Genomic DNA, 19518 nt, shown 5'->3' with positions numbered 1-19518 from the left:
TTTGGGTAGCTGCTGTGCCCTGGATGTCCCTGGCTCCCCGATCTATCTCTGGGGTTTAGGGAGTGAGATGGAGTTCTTACCAGCTGCTCTGAGTGCAGTGGCTCCTGGATGACTCAGGATTCAGTTTCTCCACAGGACGGGAGCAGACCGACTCTGTGTCAGCTGCTCTGAGTGCAGTGGCTCCTGGATGACTCAGGATTCAGTTTCTCCACAGGACAGGAGCAGACTGACTCTGTGTCTGCTCCAGCCCGGAGGACCAGGCAGGGGCAGAAGGGCCTTAGCACTGTTTTCATGGAGTCCCACAAGTTTTGGTATGACGAGCCTTCATTTTCATTAAATTCAAAAAAGTCTTTCATTTCTTTCTTTATTTCTTCCTAGACCAAGTCATCATTGAGTAGATCATTGTTCAGTTTCCACATGAATGTGAGTTTTCCATTGGTTTTGTCATTATTAAAGACTAGCCTTAGTCTGTGGTGATCTGATAGGGTCTACGGAATTATTTCAATCTTTTTGTATCTGTTGAGGCCTGTTTTGTTACCAATCATATGGTCTATTTTGGCGAAGGTACCATGAGGTGCTGAGAAAAAGGTATATTCTTTTGTATATAGTTTTAGGATGAAATGTTCTATAGATATCTGTTAAGTCCATTTGGTTCATAATTTCTGTTAGTTTCATTGTTTCTCTGTTTAATTTCTCTTTCTATGATCTGTCCATTAATGAAAGTGAGGTGTTGAAATCCCCATTAATATTTTGTGGGGTTCAGTGTGTGCTTTGAGCTTTAGTAAAATTTCTTTTCTGAAAGTGGGTGCTCTTGCATTTGAAGCATAGATATTCAGAATTGAGAGCTCATCTTGGTAGATTTTTACTTTGACGAGTATGAAGTGTCCATCCCTACGTTTTTTGATAACTTTTGGTTGAAAGTCTATTTTATTCGATACTAGAATGGCAACTCCAGCTTGTTTCTTGGGACCATTTGCTTGGAAAATTGTATTCCAGCCTTTTACTCTGAGGTGGTGTCTGTCTTTGTCACTGAGGTGTGTTTCCTCTATGCAGCATAATTCTGGCTCCTATTATGTATCCAGTCTCTTAGTCTACATTGTCTGATTGGAGAATTGAGTCCACTGATGTTAAGAGATATTGAAGAAAAATAATTGTTGCTTTCTGTTATTTTTGGTATTAGAGGTGGAATTATGTTCATGTAGCTATCTTCTTTTGGGTTTGTTGGAAGATTACTTTCTTGCTTTTTCTAGGGTATAATTTCCCTCCTTGTGTTGGAGCTTTCCATCTATTATCCTTTGTAGGGCTAGATTTGTGGGAAGATATTGTGTAAATTTGGTTTTGTCATGGAATATCTTGGTTTCTCCATCTATAGTGATTGAGAGTTTTGCTGGATATAGTAGTCTGGGCTGACATTTGTATTCTCTTAGGGTCTGTATGATATTAGTCCAGGATCTTCTGGCTTTTATAGTCTTTGGTGAGAAGTCTGGTGTAATTCTTATAGGTCTGCCTTTATATGTTACTTGACCTTTTTCCCTTACTGCTTTTAGTATTTTTTCTTTGTTTTGTGCATTTGATGTTTTGATTATCATGTGACAGGAGGAATTTCTTTTCTGGTCTAGTCTATTTGGAGTTCTGTAGGCTTGTATTTTCATGGACATCTCTTTCTTTAGGTTACAAAAGTTTCCTCTGTAATTTTACTGAAAATATTTACTGGCCCTGTACATTGGGAATCTTCACTCTCATCTATACCTACTATCCTTAGGTTTGGTCTTCTCCTTGTATCCTAGATTTGGGTTGGGAGCTTTTTGCATTTTGCATTTTTTTTGACAGTTGTGTCAATGTTTTCTATGGTATCTTCTGCACATGAAATTCTCTTTTCTATCTCTTGTATTCTCTTGGTAATACTTGTGTCTACAACTCCTAATCTCTTTCCTAGGTTTTCTATCTCCAGGGTAGTCTCCCTTTGAGATTTCTTTACTGTCCCTACTTCTGTTTTTAGATCCTGGGTGGTTTTGTTTAATTCTTTCACCTGTTTGGTTGTGTTTTCTTGCAATTCTTTAAGGGATTTTTGTGTTTCTTCTTTAAGGGCTTCTAACTGTTTACCTGTATTCTCCTATTTTTCTTTAAGGAAGTTTTTTATGTCCTTCTAAATGTCCTCTATCAACATCACGAGAAGTGATTTTAAATCTGAATTCTGTTTTCCAATGTGATTGGGTGTCCAGGACTTGCTATGGTGGGAGAACTGTGTTCTGATGATGTCAGGTAACTTTGGTTTTTGTTGCTTATGTTCTTGTGCTCGCCTTTAGCCATCCGGTTATCTCTAGTTCTACCTGCATTCACTGTCTCTGACTGGAGCCTGTCTTTCCAGTTATCTTGCTTGTGTCAGAACTCCTCAGAGTCCAGCTATCTCTCTGATGCTGGGATCCTGAGCTCATGGGTGGAAGAACTCCTGGGACTCAAGCTGCTTCTGTGATCCTGAAATCCTGCATCTCTGAGTGCAGTGGTTCCTCTAAAATGGTTCATGATATGGTGTCTTCATGGGAGCAGACCAGCTAGGTGTCTAAACCAACCAAAAGGACCATTCAAGGGAAAGAAATTCTCTTTATGACTACCTTGTTTAAAAAGAATTTATCATTTTTTGAAGCCAAAATTTATACAGCCTGTCATTTTTATGATAATCTTTCTAATGTTTAGTAAAAATGTTGCTCTCAAAATTATGTCTATTGTAATTAACCTTGAATATGTTATTATTGCATATTTTTCTTGAACACTAAAATAGACATTTGGAGTCACTTATTCATGATAAAGACATGTAATAAGTTCTATACTTCCAAAAGTATCTAGATAGTAAATGTACTATTAGTCTAACTTTCTTCTCTCCATGTAATCCGTTCCCATGAAGCATATAATATCATGTGTGTGTATAATTCAATGTGATAAACTTGTAAGACCTTCTTTACTTGTTACCCCCACATTTCTGCAGTAGGAAAGATGATGAAAATCACTTTTTCTTTATATTCCTGGCATTATATTTTTCATACTTGCTACTGGATTTCAAAAAAAATATACACTATAATACATGACAGGAACTGCAGGGCCTACAACTTACTATCCTCTCTCTGTGTCTGGCAGTGTCAGTAGCATTTGTGGTGACATGAATTTGTATTGTATCATCTAGTACTGGAAGACAATCATGCATGTAGCATACACCTGGCTGGAGTTCCTCATCAATATGCAAAGCAGTAGAAGTTTTCAAGAGTTTGATTGATATCTACCATTTGCCCAGTATTAAGGAAGGTTGTATAAATGCATACTCCAAGTTCATAGAAGCCATGCTGCTGTCTCCAGAGTTAGATGAGGTGATGGAACAGATATGGCTTCAAAGCCTTAGAGAGATTCAGTGGGTAGTACCACTAAGATAAAGGGAGAGGTGGAAGCTAGGGATTCTCTTACTTCCTGTAATTCCTGTAAACATTCACTCCTGCATTGACTTGATGAGAGCCTGCTTCAAGTTACTGATGGATCCTTAGGTTTGGGCTCAGAGGAGTACTATCCAGCAGATGAAAACACAGTCCCACCAAATCGACAATGAACGTATGTTTTAGTTGTGTATGGAAGATTATGGAAGGTATTGTGTAAGTGGAATTTTACTCTAAGAAAATAAAAAATCAAATGTATGTTTCATATAGCACATCCTGGGTACTGTTGGCCAACATGAGGATTTAATGGATATTTAACACAATTTATTCCTATAAAAAGGAAAAAATGTCTTTGATGCTATTAACAAATCCATTCTATCTAGACACCCACAAATCATTCTGAATGTTAAAAGTACATACTTATATACATGGCAGTTTATTTACATTCACACACATGCAAATATATGACACAAATTTTATTGACTGAAACACAATAATAAAGAAAAAGAGCTTGCCGGGTGGTGGTGGTGCATGCCTTTAATCCCAGCACTCGGGAGGCAGAGGCAGGCGGATTTCTGAGTTTGAGGCTACCCTGGTCTACAGAGTGAGTTCCAGGACAGCCAAAGCTATACAGAGAAGCCCGTTCTCGAACCAAAAAAAAAAAAAAAAAAAGAAAAAAAAAGAAAAAATGAAAAAAGAAATAAGAAAAAAGAAAAGAAAAAGAGCTCTGTGCTTTGCTTTTCCTTTTGTTTTGGTATTGAAGTTGAAATTAAGTCACTTACTTTGCAAGTCAGTAACTTTATAAGTAAGTTACTTACTTTTCTATTACAGGCTATCAAGCATCTGATAATGCTTCTACTGTTTTATCAGATAAACAGTGTCTTCTGAGGTGGTGTGACCATGTGTTCAGATGAGTGGTTGGATTTTACATAATTATTCATTGTATTAACTCAAAAAGTGTTATGTTTTATTCTGACATTTGCACTCTTGCAAGGCACTATACCAAGGGAGGGAGTTACCTCTTCCTTGCCTTTCTGCCCACTGCTGCTGACCCATGGCCTCCTGCTTTCTTTTCTGTTATTCAAGTTATTTTATTCCTACTAAAGAGGGACAGTAGGTATGTTCATGTTAAGGTATAATTTGTTATTTTGTTAGCTTGAGGGAAGAAAATAATCACAGGCTGAAGTTAAAAAAAAATTCAAACTCAAATACCAAGGTGCCAAATTCCCTACAAAGTAAGTTTACTGTCAGACACATACATGCATTTATTTTCTGAACTCTACAGTTTTAAAATACAAATAATTTTTAAGGCCTCAGCCAGAACTTATTATGAACACCATTATTATTTCTATTAATAAATGGCCAGAGATAGTGACGTTGGAGCCTTTTCTAAAGTCTGATCTCCCGTCTCTTAAATTATTAGAGCAAAGAGAAGAAAAATAAGCCTGGCATTTTAGCTGTCAAGGCAGTTGCTTAAATATAATTTTGTGGTTGGGTAACTCAAGAGTGGATTAGGTGCAAAACTCCTGATTTCTGCCACTTGCTCTTCAAAGTGCTGAGGAGCAAGGTGGAGTGGCTGGATTTACCATGTGCATTTAAACAGCAATGTGGGACCAACAGCCACCTGCATGTAACCGCCTTATTGGGATTCTCATTGACTCTGCAGCCTCATTTAAACTGCACAAATCACAGAGCCTTGGGTGTTTGTATGGAAGGAAATTTGCTTCCTCCAGCATTTATTGACCACCTGAGATTCCCAGTTGGGTCTTGACAAAAGCAAACTCAGGCTGGGTCTCTGCAGGTTTCATACAGCAACCTCCAGAGCTCCCAGGCTTTGTGGGTAGTCTGCCTTTTGCTTTAGCAGCCTCTCCCAGGAGAAGATTTCTTTGGTGTACTCAAACAGTTTGCAGAGTAAGGCAATAAAATGCTTAAGTTAACATTATTAGGGAAATGTAAACACCGTTTTGATAGATGTCATGAATGTGCTCAAAGTACAGGCTCTGTTGTAATGGAACAGCTGGCTACTTACTGATTTTAAAAGAGCGGAGAGGCTGAATGCTGGCTCTTTTATCTCCTTCTTTCTCCAGTCAAATCTGGAGATGTCCCCAGAGAACCAGTGCACTTGCTTGGATAAAAGGAATAACCTATGGTGTGATTAATCGATATTTAGAACTTAAATGCAAGTTCTACATCAATAAAGTCATTTTTTGAACTGACTTTGATCCCTAGTCCATCTAGTTCTTTGATAGAACTAATTATTTACAAATGCAATCCTTTTTCATGTCCTATTTCATTATAATGCTGATATCAACATTCACACTTGGTCTATGAGGCTTTTCAAAATGTATTTATCACCAGACGGCTGTTTTAAACCTCTTCCCCCAACCCCTTGATTTCCACTTCAGTTCTCATGGCTGGGCTGCTCTATTCATTGGGAGAATCTATTCTCAGTGCTCTATAAATTTCTTCCTGAAAGATCTTATTCTAGCAATAATTTATTTTGGAAAAATTTTAATGAACTTTAAACATTCATTATTGTTAGTTTTTTGAAAATCAGATGCTAAAATCAATATTGGGTAAGCGAGAGTCTTAATTTCCCTGAGAGGATGCATCTGGAACCGTCCTCTCAATGATGCTCAGAGCTGTCTCCAGGGCAAGTTTGTTGCTGGAGGGTCCCTGGCATTCCTTCCTTCTCAGAACAGCTAACAAAAGATTGCAGACTCACCTGGCCTTTGCTCTTTCTCTCAAACTAGACAATGAGGAGCCCATGAGCTTACCAAGATGTTAGTTCTCCTTTTCAATAGATAGAAATAGAGAAATGGGAAGGAATTCAAAGCCCCATGAGACCCGAGGGAGAGGTGATGTCTCATTCCTTGGCTTCTTTAAGTCTTTATTCTTTCTTTTGTTGATCACCAACACAATTTTCAGATAGCATTCTCTGTATAGACGATTTTTATTGGCTGCTCCTCTGAATCCTACTGGCCCTCTTTAGAACTAGATCTGTCCAGACCAATGAAAACCATTAAAGGTCAGAAACTATTTTATTTTCCTTTGAGAATGCTGACCACCAGGAAATAGACTAAACCAAAGAAAACCATCTTGACACCTCTTACTGATATCCTTCTTGGTAAAGTTGAAAAGTCTAAAGACAGAGATGACCCTGAGTCTGTAACTTAACCTTGATCAAATGCTCCTCTGATGAAGCTAAACTATGGAATTCTCCAGCAGATGACAGTCACCACTGATGACAAAAACAATCCAAATGCAACACTGTCACACCAGTGGATCTCTGGGTTAGCAAGCAGTCTTTGTTTAAAATTGTCTTCAGGCATTTGGGTGAAATGGATGATGCTCAAGTAACTCCTTGATAATTTCATGCAATGTACTATAGCATATTCACCACCCATCACGTCCTCCCAGACCCGTCTCCCATTTCCTAGCTACCCAACTTCTTTATATGAGGCAAGTCCAATGTGAGCTGCTGACACATTTTGTGTGTACACCTCTGCTGGAGTTCAGCTGACCTACCCTGGGCCAAAATGTAAAGAAAACTGACTTTTTCTCCTTCACTAGTTATCTCCCATGGGTATCCCTTCAGGAAGGGGTTGGGCTCCATACCTCTCTCCCCTCTTGTTGCTGGGAGTTTGACTGGCTTGATCTTATGCACATCTGTGTGGGTTGTCATCTCTGCTGTAAGTTCATGTACGCTACCACACTACTGTGTCCAGAATCTACCATTTATTTTAGGTCATTCATCATTTCTGTCTCTCTCTCTCTGTTTCCTCTTTTTCTCCCGCAAAAGATCTTTGATAGGACTGAAAATAGCAAAGTAGATTTTTTAAAATTTCTATGTTGATATCCTTATTTGGAATCAATGGGAGGGAAGCCCCTTGGTCCTGTGGAGGCTTGATGACCCAGTGTAGAGGAATGCTAGGGTGCTAAGGTGGGAGTGGGTGGGCAGGTGGGGGAGCATGCCCATGGAGGCAGGGTGAGGGTGTAGTGGGTTTGGAAAGGGGAAACTGGGAAGAGGGATAACATTTGAAATATAAATGAATAACCAATAAAAAAGATGGACACACTAAAAAAATTACTATGTTGTTTAATGAATTACAGGTATTTATTTGCTACATTGAAAATCTTAAAACCCTAGCTTTGAAAGAGATGATTTTGGGTTGGGTTTATAAATATTCATTACACCGTAGTTCTAGCATAGTGACAAATATACAGGGTTACATTAAAAAAATCTGGTAGAAGACACTCTGATTATAAACATTCTATTAGTTATTTTACAAAATAGAGGAATATGTGTTTCCATAGGTCATATGACTTTTTCGTTTTTATTGGTTATTTTGCTTACATTTCAAATGTTGTCCCCCTTCCTGGTACCCTTTCTGCAAGACTCCCATCCCATTTCTCCTCTTCCTGTCTTTATGAGGGTGCTCACCCACCCACTTCCACTTCACTGCCTTAGCATCCCCCTTTGTTGGGGTTTCGAGCCTCCACAAGACCAAGAGCCTCCCCTCTCACTGATGCCAGATAAGGGAAACCTTTACTACACCTGCAGCTGGACCCATGGGGTCCCATTGATGGTCTAGTACCTGGGAGGTCTAGGGAGTCTGGTTAATCGATATTGTTGTTCTTCCTATGGAGTTGCAATCTCCTTGAGCTCCTTCAGTCCTCTCTCTAACTTTGTCATTGAGGTCTCCATGCTCTGTCCAATAGTTGGCTGCAAGCATCAGCATTTGTATTGGTCAGGCTCTCGGAGTGCCTCTTGGGGAACAGCTATATCAGGCTCCTGTCAGCAAGCAATTCTTGACATCAGTAATAGCGTCTGGGTTTGGTGGCTGCATATGGGATGGATCCCTAAGTGGGACAGTCTCTGGATGTTCTTTCTTTCAGTCTCTGCTCCACTCTTAGTCCATGTATTTTCTTTAGACAGGAACAAATCTGGGTTAAAATTTTTGAGATGACTGGATGGCCCCATCCCTCAACCTGGGGGTGTGACTATTCACTGGATAAGGTCTCTACAGGTTCTATCTCGCCTGTGTTGGGTATTTCAGCTAATGTCATTCTCGTTGAGTCCTGGGAACCTCTTGCTTACCTGGCATCTAGGACTTTCTAATGGCTACCCCAGTTCCCCATCCCCCACAGCTGACTTTTTCAATGGTTTAAATGTTACCTCTCCAAAATCAGGTATTGCCCATGTGAAAATACAAGAAGTATGATGCTAAAAGTTAAATTGAATATGCAGTATGGTGGTATCCAGACTTTGGAGGCTGAAGCAGGTTCGTCTTTGTGAGTAGGAGGCCAGCCCAGTCTTCATAGCAAGTTCCAAGCCAGTAAAGGATATACAGTAAGACTCTGTCAGAAAAGAAGGAAATGGTTAATTAGGTATGAGGGTGCCAGGAATGAAAGGAAGACCCCTAATATTCACCTTCTACCTTCCAACAGGCTAGAATGTAGTGCTGCCCCCTGCAGGGGATTCAGCAAAATACTAGTTCTGTACAAATTCATACTGATCTTGGATAGCCAGCTTTCCTAAAGACAAGAAAATAAATAAATATTTTTTTTCCTAACTTACTATGTCTTAGAAATTCCTAAAACCATAATGGCAAAAGGATGGCTGCCACAACTTAGGTTATTAGTTATAGTGTGGACCAGTACAGCTATGTTTTAGACAAGGCTTTTTACATAATGATTCCAAGAAAGATCTTATTTCCATTATAACAGTTACATCATAGCAGTGAATTACTTAGAGATCATTTGAAAACTGATACTTTTAAAATATAGGTGTTACTGACTGTGTTTTTTTGACAATTTTGCATACTTTTATACATTCAATAATAGTCACTCTTCAGATTCAAGGATGAGTACAATTTTCTCTTCTAAAACCTATAACATTAATAAACACATCATGTACTTCTGCCAGATCAGACCATACCATCCAACAGACTGCACAGAGCCTATAGGGTTTTCTTGTCATGTACTCAACAGTTTGTCTTCATTAATACACAGCTGACACACTAATATCTAAACAGTGAATGTATCTATACACTCTAATGGAAATGCAAACGGGGTGTGCTATTAAACTCCTGTAACTATGGTGAATCACAAAGATACTACATTTTTTTCTTAGACTAAATGACATAGTAATACCACATCTCTAAAAGTTTTCCAAAGAAAAATGAAAATTACAGTTATAAAATTTAGTAACAGTATTTTGGTTAGTGTTTTACTTGATTATTAAGAAAGATTATATAAAGCAATGTATGAACTAATTTGTTGTACTCTTAGCACAACAAAAGCCCTAAAATTTTTTGAAATAAAAATTAAGCTTTGCATTATCTATCTGTATATACATATTTATATAAATATAATACATATATATAAACTGTCTATATATTCACATGCATATGTGCATAAAATCATGTATTTTTCCTTCATCTCATCTGTACTTCTATGTACTTTTCATTTTCAATCTTACTCTTGCAACAGGGAGATAGTGAGAAAGTCTGCTCAGAAACAGTCCATGCTCCATACTCTTAGCTAATCACTCGCCAGATATATGATCTTCCAATGCAGGATGTTTGTGAGTAAGATTTAACATTATAAACACACTTTTATATATGTGAACTCCAAATTGCAGCAGACTCGTATAGAAGTAAATATAATAGAAAGCAATCCCAGTGGCTATGTTCATGTTAACCCTAGAAAAATAGTTTCCCCTATTTCAGAGTCAGTGATAGATTGCAGAGATATCTCAATAATATTATGTTTCAAAAATTCAGTATGAAAAAAAACAGATCTTCTGAACCTTATTATAAAAGGTATGAAATAAGTGATAAACTCAAAATAACAGGTTTGAAAAATAAATTAAAGATTAAATGGATAAATAAACAGACCCTCTGATACCACAGCACACCTGATTGCATCTTTCAGAGATAGCTATTGCTGCTGACCTCTGTAATGACCTTATGAATCTGTCCTCTCAGGACCAAAGTAACAGTGCGGAGACTGATAGACACAAATATAACCAAGTTGGAGAAGATGAGTTTAAAACATACTATGGAGGTCCTGTGCTGTGATCTCATAAAACATCTTCCACAAATAAAAGCCTGTCAAATAAATACATGTAGTAGAAATATCATAAAATAAAAACAGGGAATAGAGTCAGAGATAAAGGAAGCCATCTAACGTGTTATTCTCTTGTGTTCCATATTAATGCATCTCAAAGGAAACTGAGTCTATTGTTTCAGATTCTTCCAAAATGCAGATTTTTAAGAGGGAAACAGGTAAAGACATTTACAAGAGTTAAGGAAAGACCTTAAAAGATGTGGTGTAAAAACGCAACAATACTTGAATCCATTTAATGCCTTTTGAAGTGTCCTGAGGACAAAATCTTCATGTGTGTCATATAGCCCACGACAAATGAAATGATGAATCTCAGACACTATTGGCTTCGTATGTTGTGTAAGTGTTAAGATCTGAGATTCTAAAACCCAACTTCTGTGTTTGTAGACACAAAACACAGAACAAAACACATTGCTCTATGCTCTTTCCAGTTTTAGTTTTCTAGATTGTGTTTTAAAGTCTGCTTTGAAAGGCTGAATAGAAGGGGGTATCTCCTGGGGCTTTCAGGGTAAATATGTTATATTTAGAATCAGCCCCTGACTAGCTTCTATGGAACAAGTTGTGCTGATCAATATTATCCTATAATATCCTTAAATATAAGGAAATGAACTTTGTCTTCCTGCTGTAGCTGCTTACATGTGCCTAGAGCAGTATGGAAGCCAGCTGTCGAATGTGGGCTCAGCAGACAGCCCAATCCTACAGGAGCTCAAAGGCATCCTATTGAATTCTTAATCCAAAATTGTCAATGTGTGAAATGTATTTATGATGTGCTGTGGATCTGGCTTTACCTTGATAGCATCTGTTTTATAGCTTCAGAGGGAGAAATAATATGTGTGTGGGGAAACACTAAGGAATCACAAGTTAGGTCATTTCTACAATGGAAGCATTGGTTGAAACATGTTGATCAAATAGTCGGCTCCTGCATTGGGATCAAATAATCAATCTGCATTGGGTTATTATTTCAGGACAAGCACTGATTAAGAAAATAGCAATCATGAAATGAAAGACACCAGCCTCTTTGACCAAAGCACATGAAAAGCTAAGGGGAAGTTCAGATGTGCTTTGCCTCACTAGGACTTGACCTCACCAGGACTTAGCCATCAACAAAATATATCCCTTGTATTATGATGGGATATCATCGTTGTCTACTTGGCACATCTGAACAAAGAGAATGATTGAAGAATTTTCATTATCAGACTGATCTATGAGATTGTTTTCTTGGGCATTTTTAACTGGTAATTAATGCAGGATGATCAAGTGCATTATGGGTAATACCATCTTTAGGCAGATAGTCTTAGTTTGTATAAGAAAACAGGCTGAGCAAGCCATGGGAAACAATCCTATAAGCAATATTCCTCCATAACCTCTGCATCAACTTCTACTTCAGACTTCTCCTTGAGTCCTTGCTCTAATAGTCTGTAAACCAAATAAATCCTTTCCTCCCCAAATTGCTTTTGGCCACAGAGAATTAAACAGAGAGTTAAACCATAGCAATATGTTTGAGCTTTCAAAAGACATAATATACAATAACAATTTATAGAAGTAGAGGGATCAATGTTTATTGATTCTGTAATACACTGGGGCAGAAGCAGGGTATTTGATATGTGTTTCATGTTCATCTTGTGAGAGCACAACATTGCTTTTCCTCATGATACTTACACTCAATGTACTGGAGACTCACTTTTAGAAGCTGTGTGTGACATCTAGACAAACACAAACAGTAGGAAGTCTGTGGCAGAGCTGTGTCTCAGTGTTTCACTGTGGAGAGTGTAGAAATGAACAGGAGATGACATGGTTAAAGCTGAGACCTAGATAGAAAGCCAGGCCTTTAGATCATCTGCTGTGATAGTTCAGAGCAGGTTTTGAATTTCTGCTAAGCACCAACATGTGAACATTTGAGCACAGGTTACAAAGTTCAGACAGGCTCCAGAAAGTAAGAGGATGAAAAAATAATACAGAACTAAATCTCACATCTGGTCAAAAATACTTTTTTTTCCCCATCAGACAGAGAAATCCACAGGCATGAGTTAGAGAGTCTGAAAGGAAACATCACCACAAGTCTTTTCTGGAAGAGCCAGGGAGAGTCAGCCCCGAAGTGAAGGCTTTGCTAACTGTCTGCTAAAGAATAAAGGAATAAAAGCAAAATCTCAAGGGGATCATACTTGGAAGATACTTAATTACCTGACAGAAAAGAAAAAGAAAATGTCCACACAAGCTAAAGGAATAGAATAAAGTTCAGCAATCAATAAAGCATGTGCATTGTACCCAATTAAAAATGACCAAAATATAAAAAGGGAAACGAAATAGCAAGAGAATGATCAGTGAATAGAAACTTCTACACTAGCAACAACAGAGAGTGGAAAACCAACAGACAAGACCAATAGAAATGCTATTTTAAACATTCCTATTCTATGAAAATGAAGAACTATATAAACATACATGAAAAGGGATAATATTCTTATAAATCCACATTAAAGCAGAAGAGGTAGGAAATGCAATAAAGAAAACTAAAGGCAGATTAGTGAAATGCTAGCAATTTTTAAAATCAATATAGAATACACCTTTAAAAACAATGAGAATGGAATAGAGCATCATAGACCCTCAGGAAAAGCTCTTCAAAACCCTTATGAGCATAATTAGGGCATTACACACACACACACAAATAAAAATTTAAAAAGAAGATTAAAAATAACACATAGCGTAAATATAAAAATATGATCATTGTGATATAACGAAGTCTAAGATTTCCAATCATAATTTAGCAAAAAAATAATAAGAATAACAGTACACTCTATGGTAACTGAAATCCTCACAATAGAATTTGTTTTCAAACACAATATATTATACTTATTTATTGTGATTGCTTGAGACAGGATTGCAGTGTAATCCAGGCTGTCCTCAAACTACAGCAATCTTTCTGTCTCAGACTCCCAAACTTATAATCTCAGGTGCCTGGCATCATACACTATTACCACGTTTTCTTTAATCCTTTCCTATTAGTGAAAATGTATCTTGATTCTGGATGTTGTTGTGTTTGTTTGTTTGTTTATGTATGTTTGTTAGTTGCTGAATGTCATGTTGAAGGGTTTATTACAGGTGAAGAGACAGAGAAGGAACTAAGATGGTGATTCAAGAAGTGCCATGATGATTCTGTAACGTGAAAACCAGAGGATTCAGCCGCAAAACCCATGGAAGTAAACAGGCCATTGAAATGAATTCAATAATGTCACCAGGCCATTCTGAGAGGATGGCACTGGGATTGAAGAGCAGTATTAATAAATAAAAATAAATAACTCAGATACATAGCAGGTTCCAGACCACTCTAGACTACAACATCTCCTTGCTTTAAAAAAAAATCAGTAAAATAACAAAAAAAATTAAAGCAGAGCAAAACGTAAGAACGTAATAGACATTGTAAACTAATGTAAATAGCATATGATGCTCTGGTTGCTCATCCAGACACACTCTATGCAATTTAGTTCTCATTCTAACTGTTATTCTTAATAATTGCAAACTAGATCTGTTCATTTACATTACCTTTATACACACACACCTCCTTGGTGAGCTTGCATCTCCTCACTCTGTCTAAAGGGCCAATAACTTACTCATATTTTATACTCCAGCTTTTTGCATGTTTTATTCTTGTCAGTAATTTTTGCTATCTATTTCTTTCAGGGGAATTAGCTAAGGGATTTGGAGCTGATCAAGAAAAAATATGACTACCAAAGGCAATGCCATATAATTGATTTATTTGGGCTGTTTACAGACAAGTTTGAATGAAAAGGAAAGTTCCTAGCAACAGAAATCTGCCTAGAGACAAAGGCTGGCATCACTACAAAGAAGCAAGAAGAGGAATCTGAGGGAGAGGGACGACTCAGAGCCCAGCTTTCACATCTGTGTGGTGCTTTTTAGCATCTCTGGGTTAGAGGCCTCCTCTGTGGCTAGAGATGTTTTAAGGGAAATGATTGCATATGGAAGATGTATATAAATTTGAGTTTTGTGCCAGTGGTATCTTAAGTTAACAAGGCCAGTCTAATTAATGACAGCAGTAGACTGGACACCTTCATGAGATGTTATCCTGATTTCATATGCAATTGATATTTCTGAACACTGAGTCCTTAGCTGCTTTCCTGACAATGAGCCTAGTTAGAATACAAACTAAGCAAAGTTTGATTACTTTGTGAGCTTTTGAAATTTTGTATATTAGTATTTTAACGGGCACCCAGAAGATATTTAATAAGTTATATGTATTACTTAATAAAGAGTTTGTCTCATGATTGGGAAATGTAACTCAGCCTTTACACACGGTCTAATCAAATGAGTTAAATAGGGAGATATTGATTAAAAGTTGTCTTTAAAATAACTGAAGGGACTCTGGTCAGCTCAAGCATGGTGAATATGGCACTGGAAGGCCTTGTCTTGCTACCCCATTTCCTCTGCCTTGCTAAATAAAAACCACTAGATTACATTCCTACATCTAGTCACCAAGGTCTATTCTCTTATTTGGCTGTTTCCTCCTCCTGAGCTTGACTATCAAGGTCCGGTTATCAAATTATTGAAGTCCAGCAATCAAAAGGGTTCTTTGGCTGACCTAATTAACCAATTAAAATTAAGTACTTCATCCTAACATGGGGTTTCCTCTTGTACCTTTATAAAAAGTCATTTTACTGTATGCTATGTTATCTTCTCTCTATCCAGATGCAGTGTTTTGTTCCCTCAGGAAATAATATCCTGGCCCCTTCTCTCTTGTTCCCACCCCCTTCTCTCCAGTCCTGTATCGAATGTCTTTGTCTCTTATTTCTGCTCTCTGTCCCCCTGGGGTAAATTTATCTCTCTTGTGTTGAGAACTTGGTCTTCTGGGTCTTGAGATGATACTTTTCCTTTCAATTGCATTGCAATTATGATTTATTCTTTGCACTTTGCAATGTTAGAACAAGACTATTCTTTACCACACAATTGTATTTTAACGACTCTCAATGTGACTCCAAGTATGGAGTATTCTAAATTTGGTAGGAGCTTAACATTAGCTGTGAGGAAATACCAGGAACAAATGTTTCAATTCTGCTCATTTTTTCAATCTCTGAAGAGCACATTTTATTTAATAAGACAACAAGATAGTTTAGTGGAAAAAAGTATAAAAGATAGTATAATAATTTGTCTGTATCCCAGATTTTAAAACATTTAGTTATGTCTCTATAACCAGAAATCTCTTCATTCAATAATGTATCATAAAATTAAATATGATCAAAAATATTGTAAGAAATTGTGACAAAATAAATTTTAAAATATTTTTAAAACTAAAGGTATAGCAGCAAATATTCCTGGCATAAGACTTGTCAAAGTAATACACATAAACCTATGTGTACACAGCTAATGTAGGGGTCTTGAGTGGGCCTAAATCTGGCCCAATGGCCTTGAGGTATTTCAGTGTCAACTCTAGGGTAGCTGTAGCAGGAATTTCCCTCTTCTGAACAACTGGAAAAGTAGGGAGATGTTATAAAGAAATAATTTCAGAATGAGTAAGGCATGCAGTAAAGACAGGTGGCTTTAGAAAGGATGCCAAGAGGTTGAATTTCTGACCAACTAGCTTTCATCTTAAGTCAGACAGACTCAGATGGACCATACACCTGCCTCAGGCCACATAGTACTGAAGTGATATAATTCAGAATTTAAGGAAATTGAATGACTTGAGTCTAGAGAGACAAAAGAACATGTACAAAGGTGTTCCAGGAAGGACTGTGTAATTAGTCTGCATATTTGGTCAATAACATGTATGCAAGCTGTCAGGCATGATACAATACAAGGTGAGAAAGATCAGTTACAGGGGTTATAGAACCACTGTGATCCACCCTATTAGGACTATGCTGGGGTTACTCTTTGAAAGTGTGACTACTCGGAATCAGATTAAGACTGACACAAGGACTCATTTGGTCCAGATCTGAGTGGTGTTTTGATTCTCACAGTGAGGGATATCAGTGGTAATGATGAGTAGCTCTCAGATATACAACTGAATTTCCTATTGCAGCGAGAACTGTCTTCAGAATCAAACACTCATTCAGGTCCAAATGTAAAAACTACCAAAATGGAGTAGGACATCTTTGTTGGATATCAATCTGGCTAGGGAAGTCCTTGGATAAAGATTAAAATGAGTCTCTGCTCAATGTGTTTAGTTAACAATGAATCTGTTACAATTCAAACAAAACTCTACGGTATTAAGAATATAAAATAAAATCTGAGTACCAAATAATGTAGTAACGGCAGTGGTAACAACCTAGGAAGACAGTGGTCTGTGATGGGAATAGCATCATATCGTTGTGGGAACACATGTAAGAAGAAAAAACCCATCAAGGATGAAGTTGATGGGTAAGCCAATAAGAACTTTGAAAGTATTGCTACATATTTATTCCAAAACTGAAAGCATTTGTAAGCATAAGATAAATGAGGGGGATAAAATTAGAATTCTTAAAATTGAACTATAATGCCTGAAATAAAAATTTTAATTTAAAATGATATGTTTCTGAATAGTAATTTTGAATTTCATATACTACCGTTAGAGAATAAAATCAAACAAGCAAAGATCATATGAACTAGACATTTATTGTTCCATTTATTTGAAAGCCTAGAATTTGAAAGCCAGATCAGGAATACAACGTCCACTAAGATGTGCTATTGAGGGACTGACTGTAAGTGGCATGAGGGGAATTCTGGGTGATGGTATATCCCTCATCATGATGATACTTATACAGCAGTATATATTACTCAAAACTGAATGAACTCCACATTGAAAATTGGTTTACTATATGATATGTAAATTATTCTTTAAAAAATTGGAAAAGAGATGAAAATAAATAGGAAGAAACAGAAAGAACAGAGAAGAAAAGAAAAAAAGAGACAGTGAAAGACAGACACACAGAGAGAAGACAGAGAGACAGAAAGAGACAGAGAGAGAAAGAGACAGACAGAGACAGAGAAACAGAGAAGAGAGAAACTTAACACTTGTCATAGAATACTATCCCTGTTGTGCCGCAGATAGAGCATGAACTATACCAAGTCAATCAGTGAAATTTATCAGGGCCACTTACCTGAATAGGAGTGACTCAAATTCAGCTACATAACAAACAACCTCATCATGACATCAGTAGAGACTCACAAATGCTCTGTCCCCGGTTCTCTCTGCATCACTTGGCTGATCACAGTCACTTCTCCCCGGCAACCGTTACTAAGGATTTAACCATGGGGCAGGGCCTGATGAATCTTAGCCTCTGGGGCTTGTAAGTCCTATTTGCTTCCTGACTTATGAGTCTCTCTCCTCTCTCTAGCAGAAAACGTTTCAGGTCAGGTGGAATAGCCACACTACATACAATCTTCCAGTACAGGAGAATGTGTTGCAATCAGTTCAAATAACAACCTGAGAAGTAACTCAAGTGATTACTGGGCTCAGAAGGTGTGCTTTCAAAATGGGGTCCCCTTGTATGATAAGCAGATAAATAGACCTAGAGATATAGCCCATGTCACGTTCCTTTGTCCTCACTGCTAAGCACAAGTAGGGCCTGGGGTTTTTCTTTCTTTCTTTTTTTCTGAAGTTTCTGTGTCAGAAGGAAATATGTACCTGAGAAAATTATGCAACTGTCATGGAACTCAGCCCTGAAGTCACATTAATCAAGTCAGTTTAACCTCATGGGCAGAAGTAGGTATGAAGGCAAGTTACTCATCCTACTAAGCCTTTGTCACAGCATTGGCCTTTCTGTATTAGAGAACCAAAGTTCTACTATGACTGTTCTTCTGAACCACTCAACATCTGTTTTACCCATTGCATTCCTGAGCTATGCAATGGCACCATAGCTATCTACTCTTTGAAGACTGCAGCCCAACCTCAATTGATTTCACATATGTCTATGATACATGTTTGATACATTTATGTGACTTTTCTACTTGCATTCATTTTTTTTTTTTGCAAAGTTCCTGGAGACTTATTAGACATTTCTTTTACCCCCTCTGGATTAGGCATATCTTTTTACATTCTCTGGGAAAACAGAGATGAAACCTGAGTTTTCAATGAAATTATGTCAAAGGTTAAATCTGAGAAAGGTAAAATGTATACAGAGTAAATAAACTATCTGGAATGTACTTCCTGTAGTTACAGAAAATTTTCATACAAGTGGCCATATGCATTCTTGTTGCTATCTGTAAACACCAACACTGCCTAAATAAATTTAAGAGATTTGAGCTGGGTGTGTGCATACTCATTTATGTACGTGTGCATATGTATGCATCTGTATATGTGCATTTGTGGTGTATGTGTGTGTATGTGTATACATGTGCTTGTATTCATTCATGTGTGTGTATACATGTATGTGTGGGGGAATGTATTTGTCCCTAGCCTGTTAGTATAGTTGTAAATTTTCCTTGACTCAATTTTATCATAATGACATTATCAGCTTTCATTTCATGTTCTTCAAATTTATCAGCCTTAATGATGTGTTTAAAGTAAAAACGTTTATCAGGGACAGACAGCATAGCAGGCCAATGTATCATTGTCAATAATACTAAATGTCTACACAAACCACTAAATTAAATGTCTGGGAATGTTACAAAGTGCCAACGTGCCGCTTTTGCATAGGCATAAATAGAACTTAGAAAGGAGACCCTGAGGGGTTCATTTGCATATCATTTGCATTGTCACTACTGTCAATTAGCCCAGACACAAGCCAACTCAGCAGAAACATTATGAGGCCAAACTGAAGAACATATGCCAACCATGTCTAGAGTCCATAGCTGGAGGTACACACAGAGTACTGGGAGGAAAATGTAAAAGAATCAACCCTGTATTTTCAGTGTATGTAGTATGTGGGAGCCTCGATCATGAGATCCTGTGTGTGTGCACGCACGCGCATGCATTCATGTATGTGCATACTTGTTCCTTTTCAACCTAGAACAACGGCTTGGAAAGTGTTAGATGTTTTGATTG

This window comes from Grammomys surdaster, unplaced genomic scaffold (assembly GCF_004785775.1).
Source record: "Grammomys surdaster isolate TR1022 unplaced genomic scaffold, NIH_TR_1.0 125996, whole genome shotgun sequence".
Lineage (NCBI taxonomy): Eukaryota > Metazoa > Chordata > Mammalia > Rodentia > Muridae > Grammomys > Grammomys surdaster.
Note: the sequence above shows the minus strand (reverse complement) of the source record.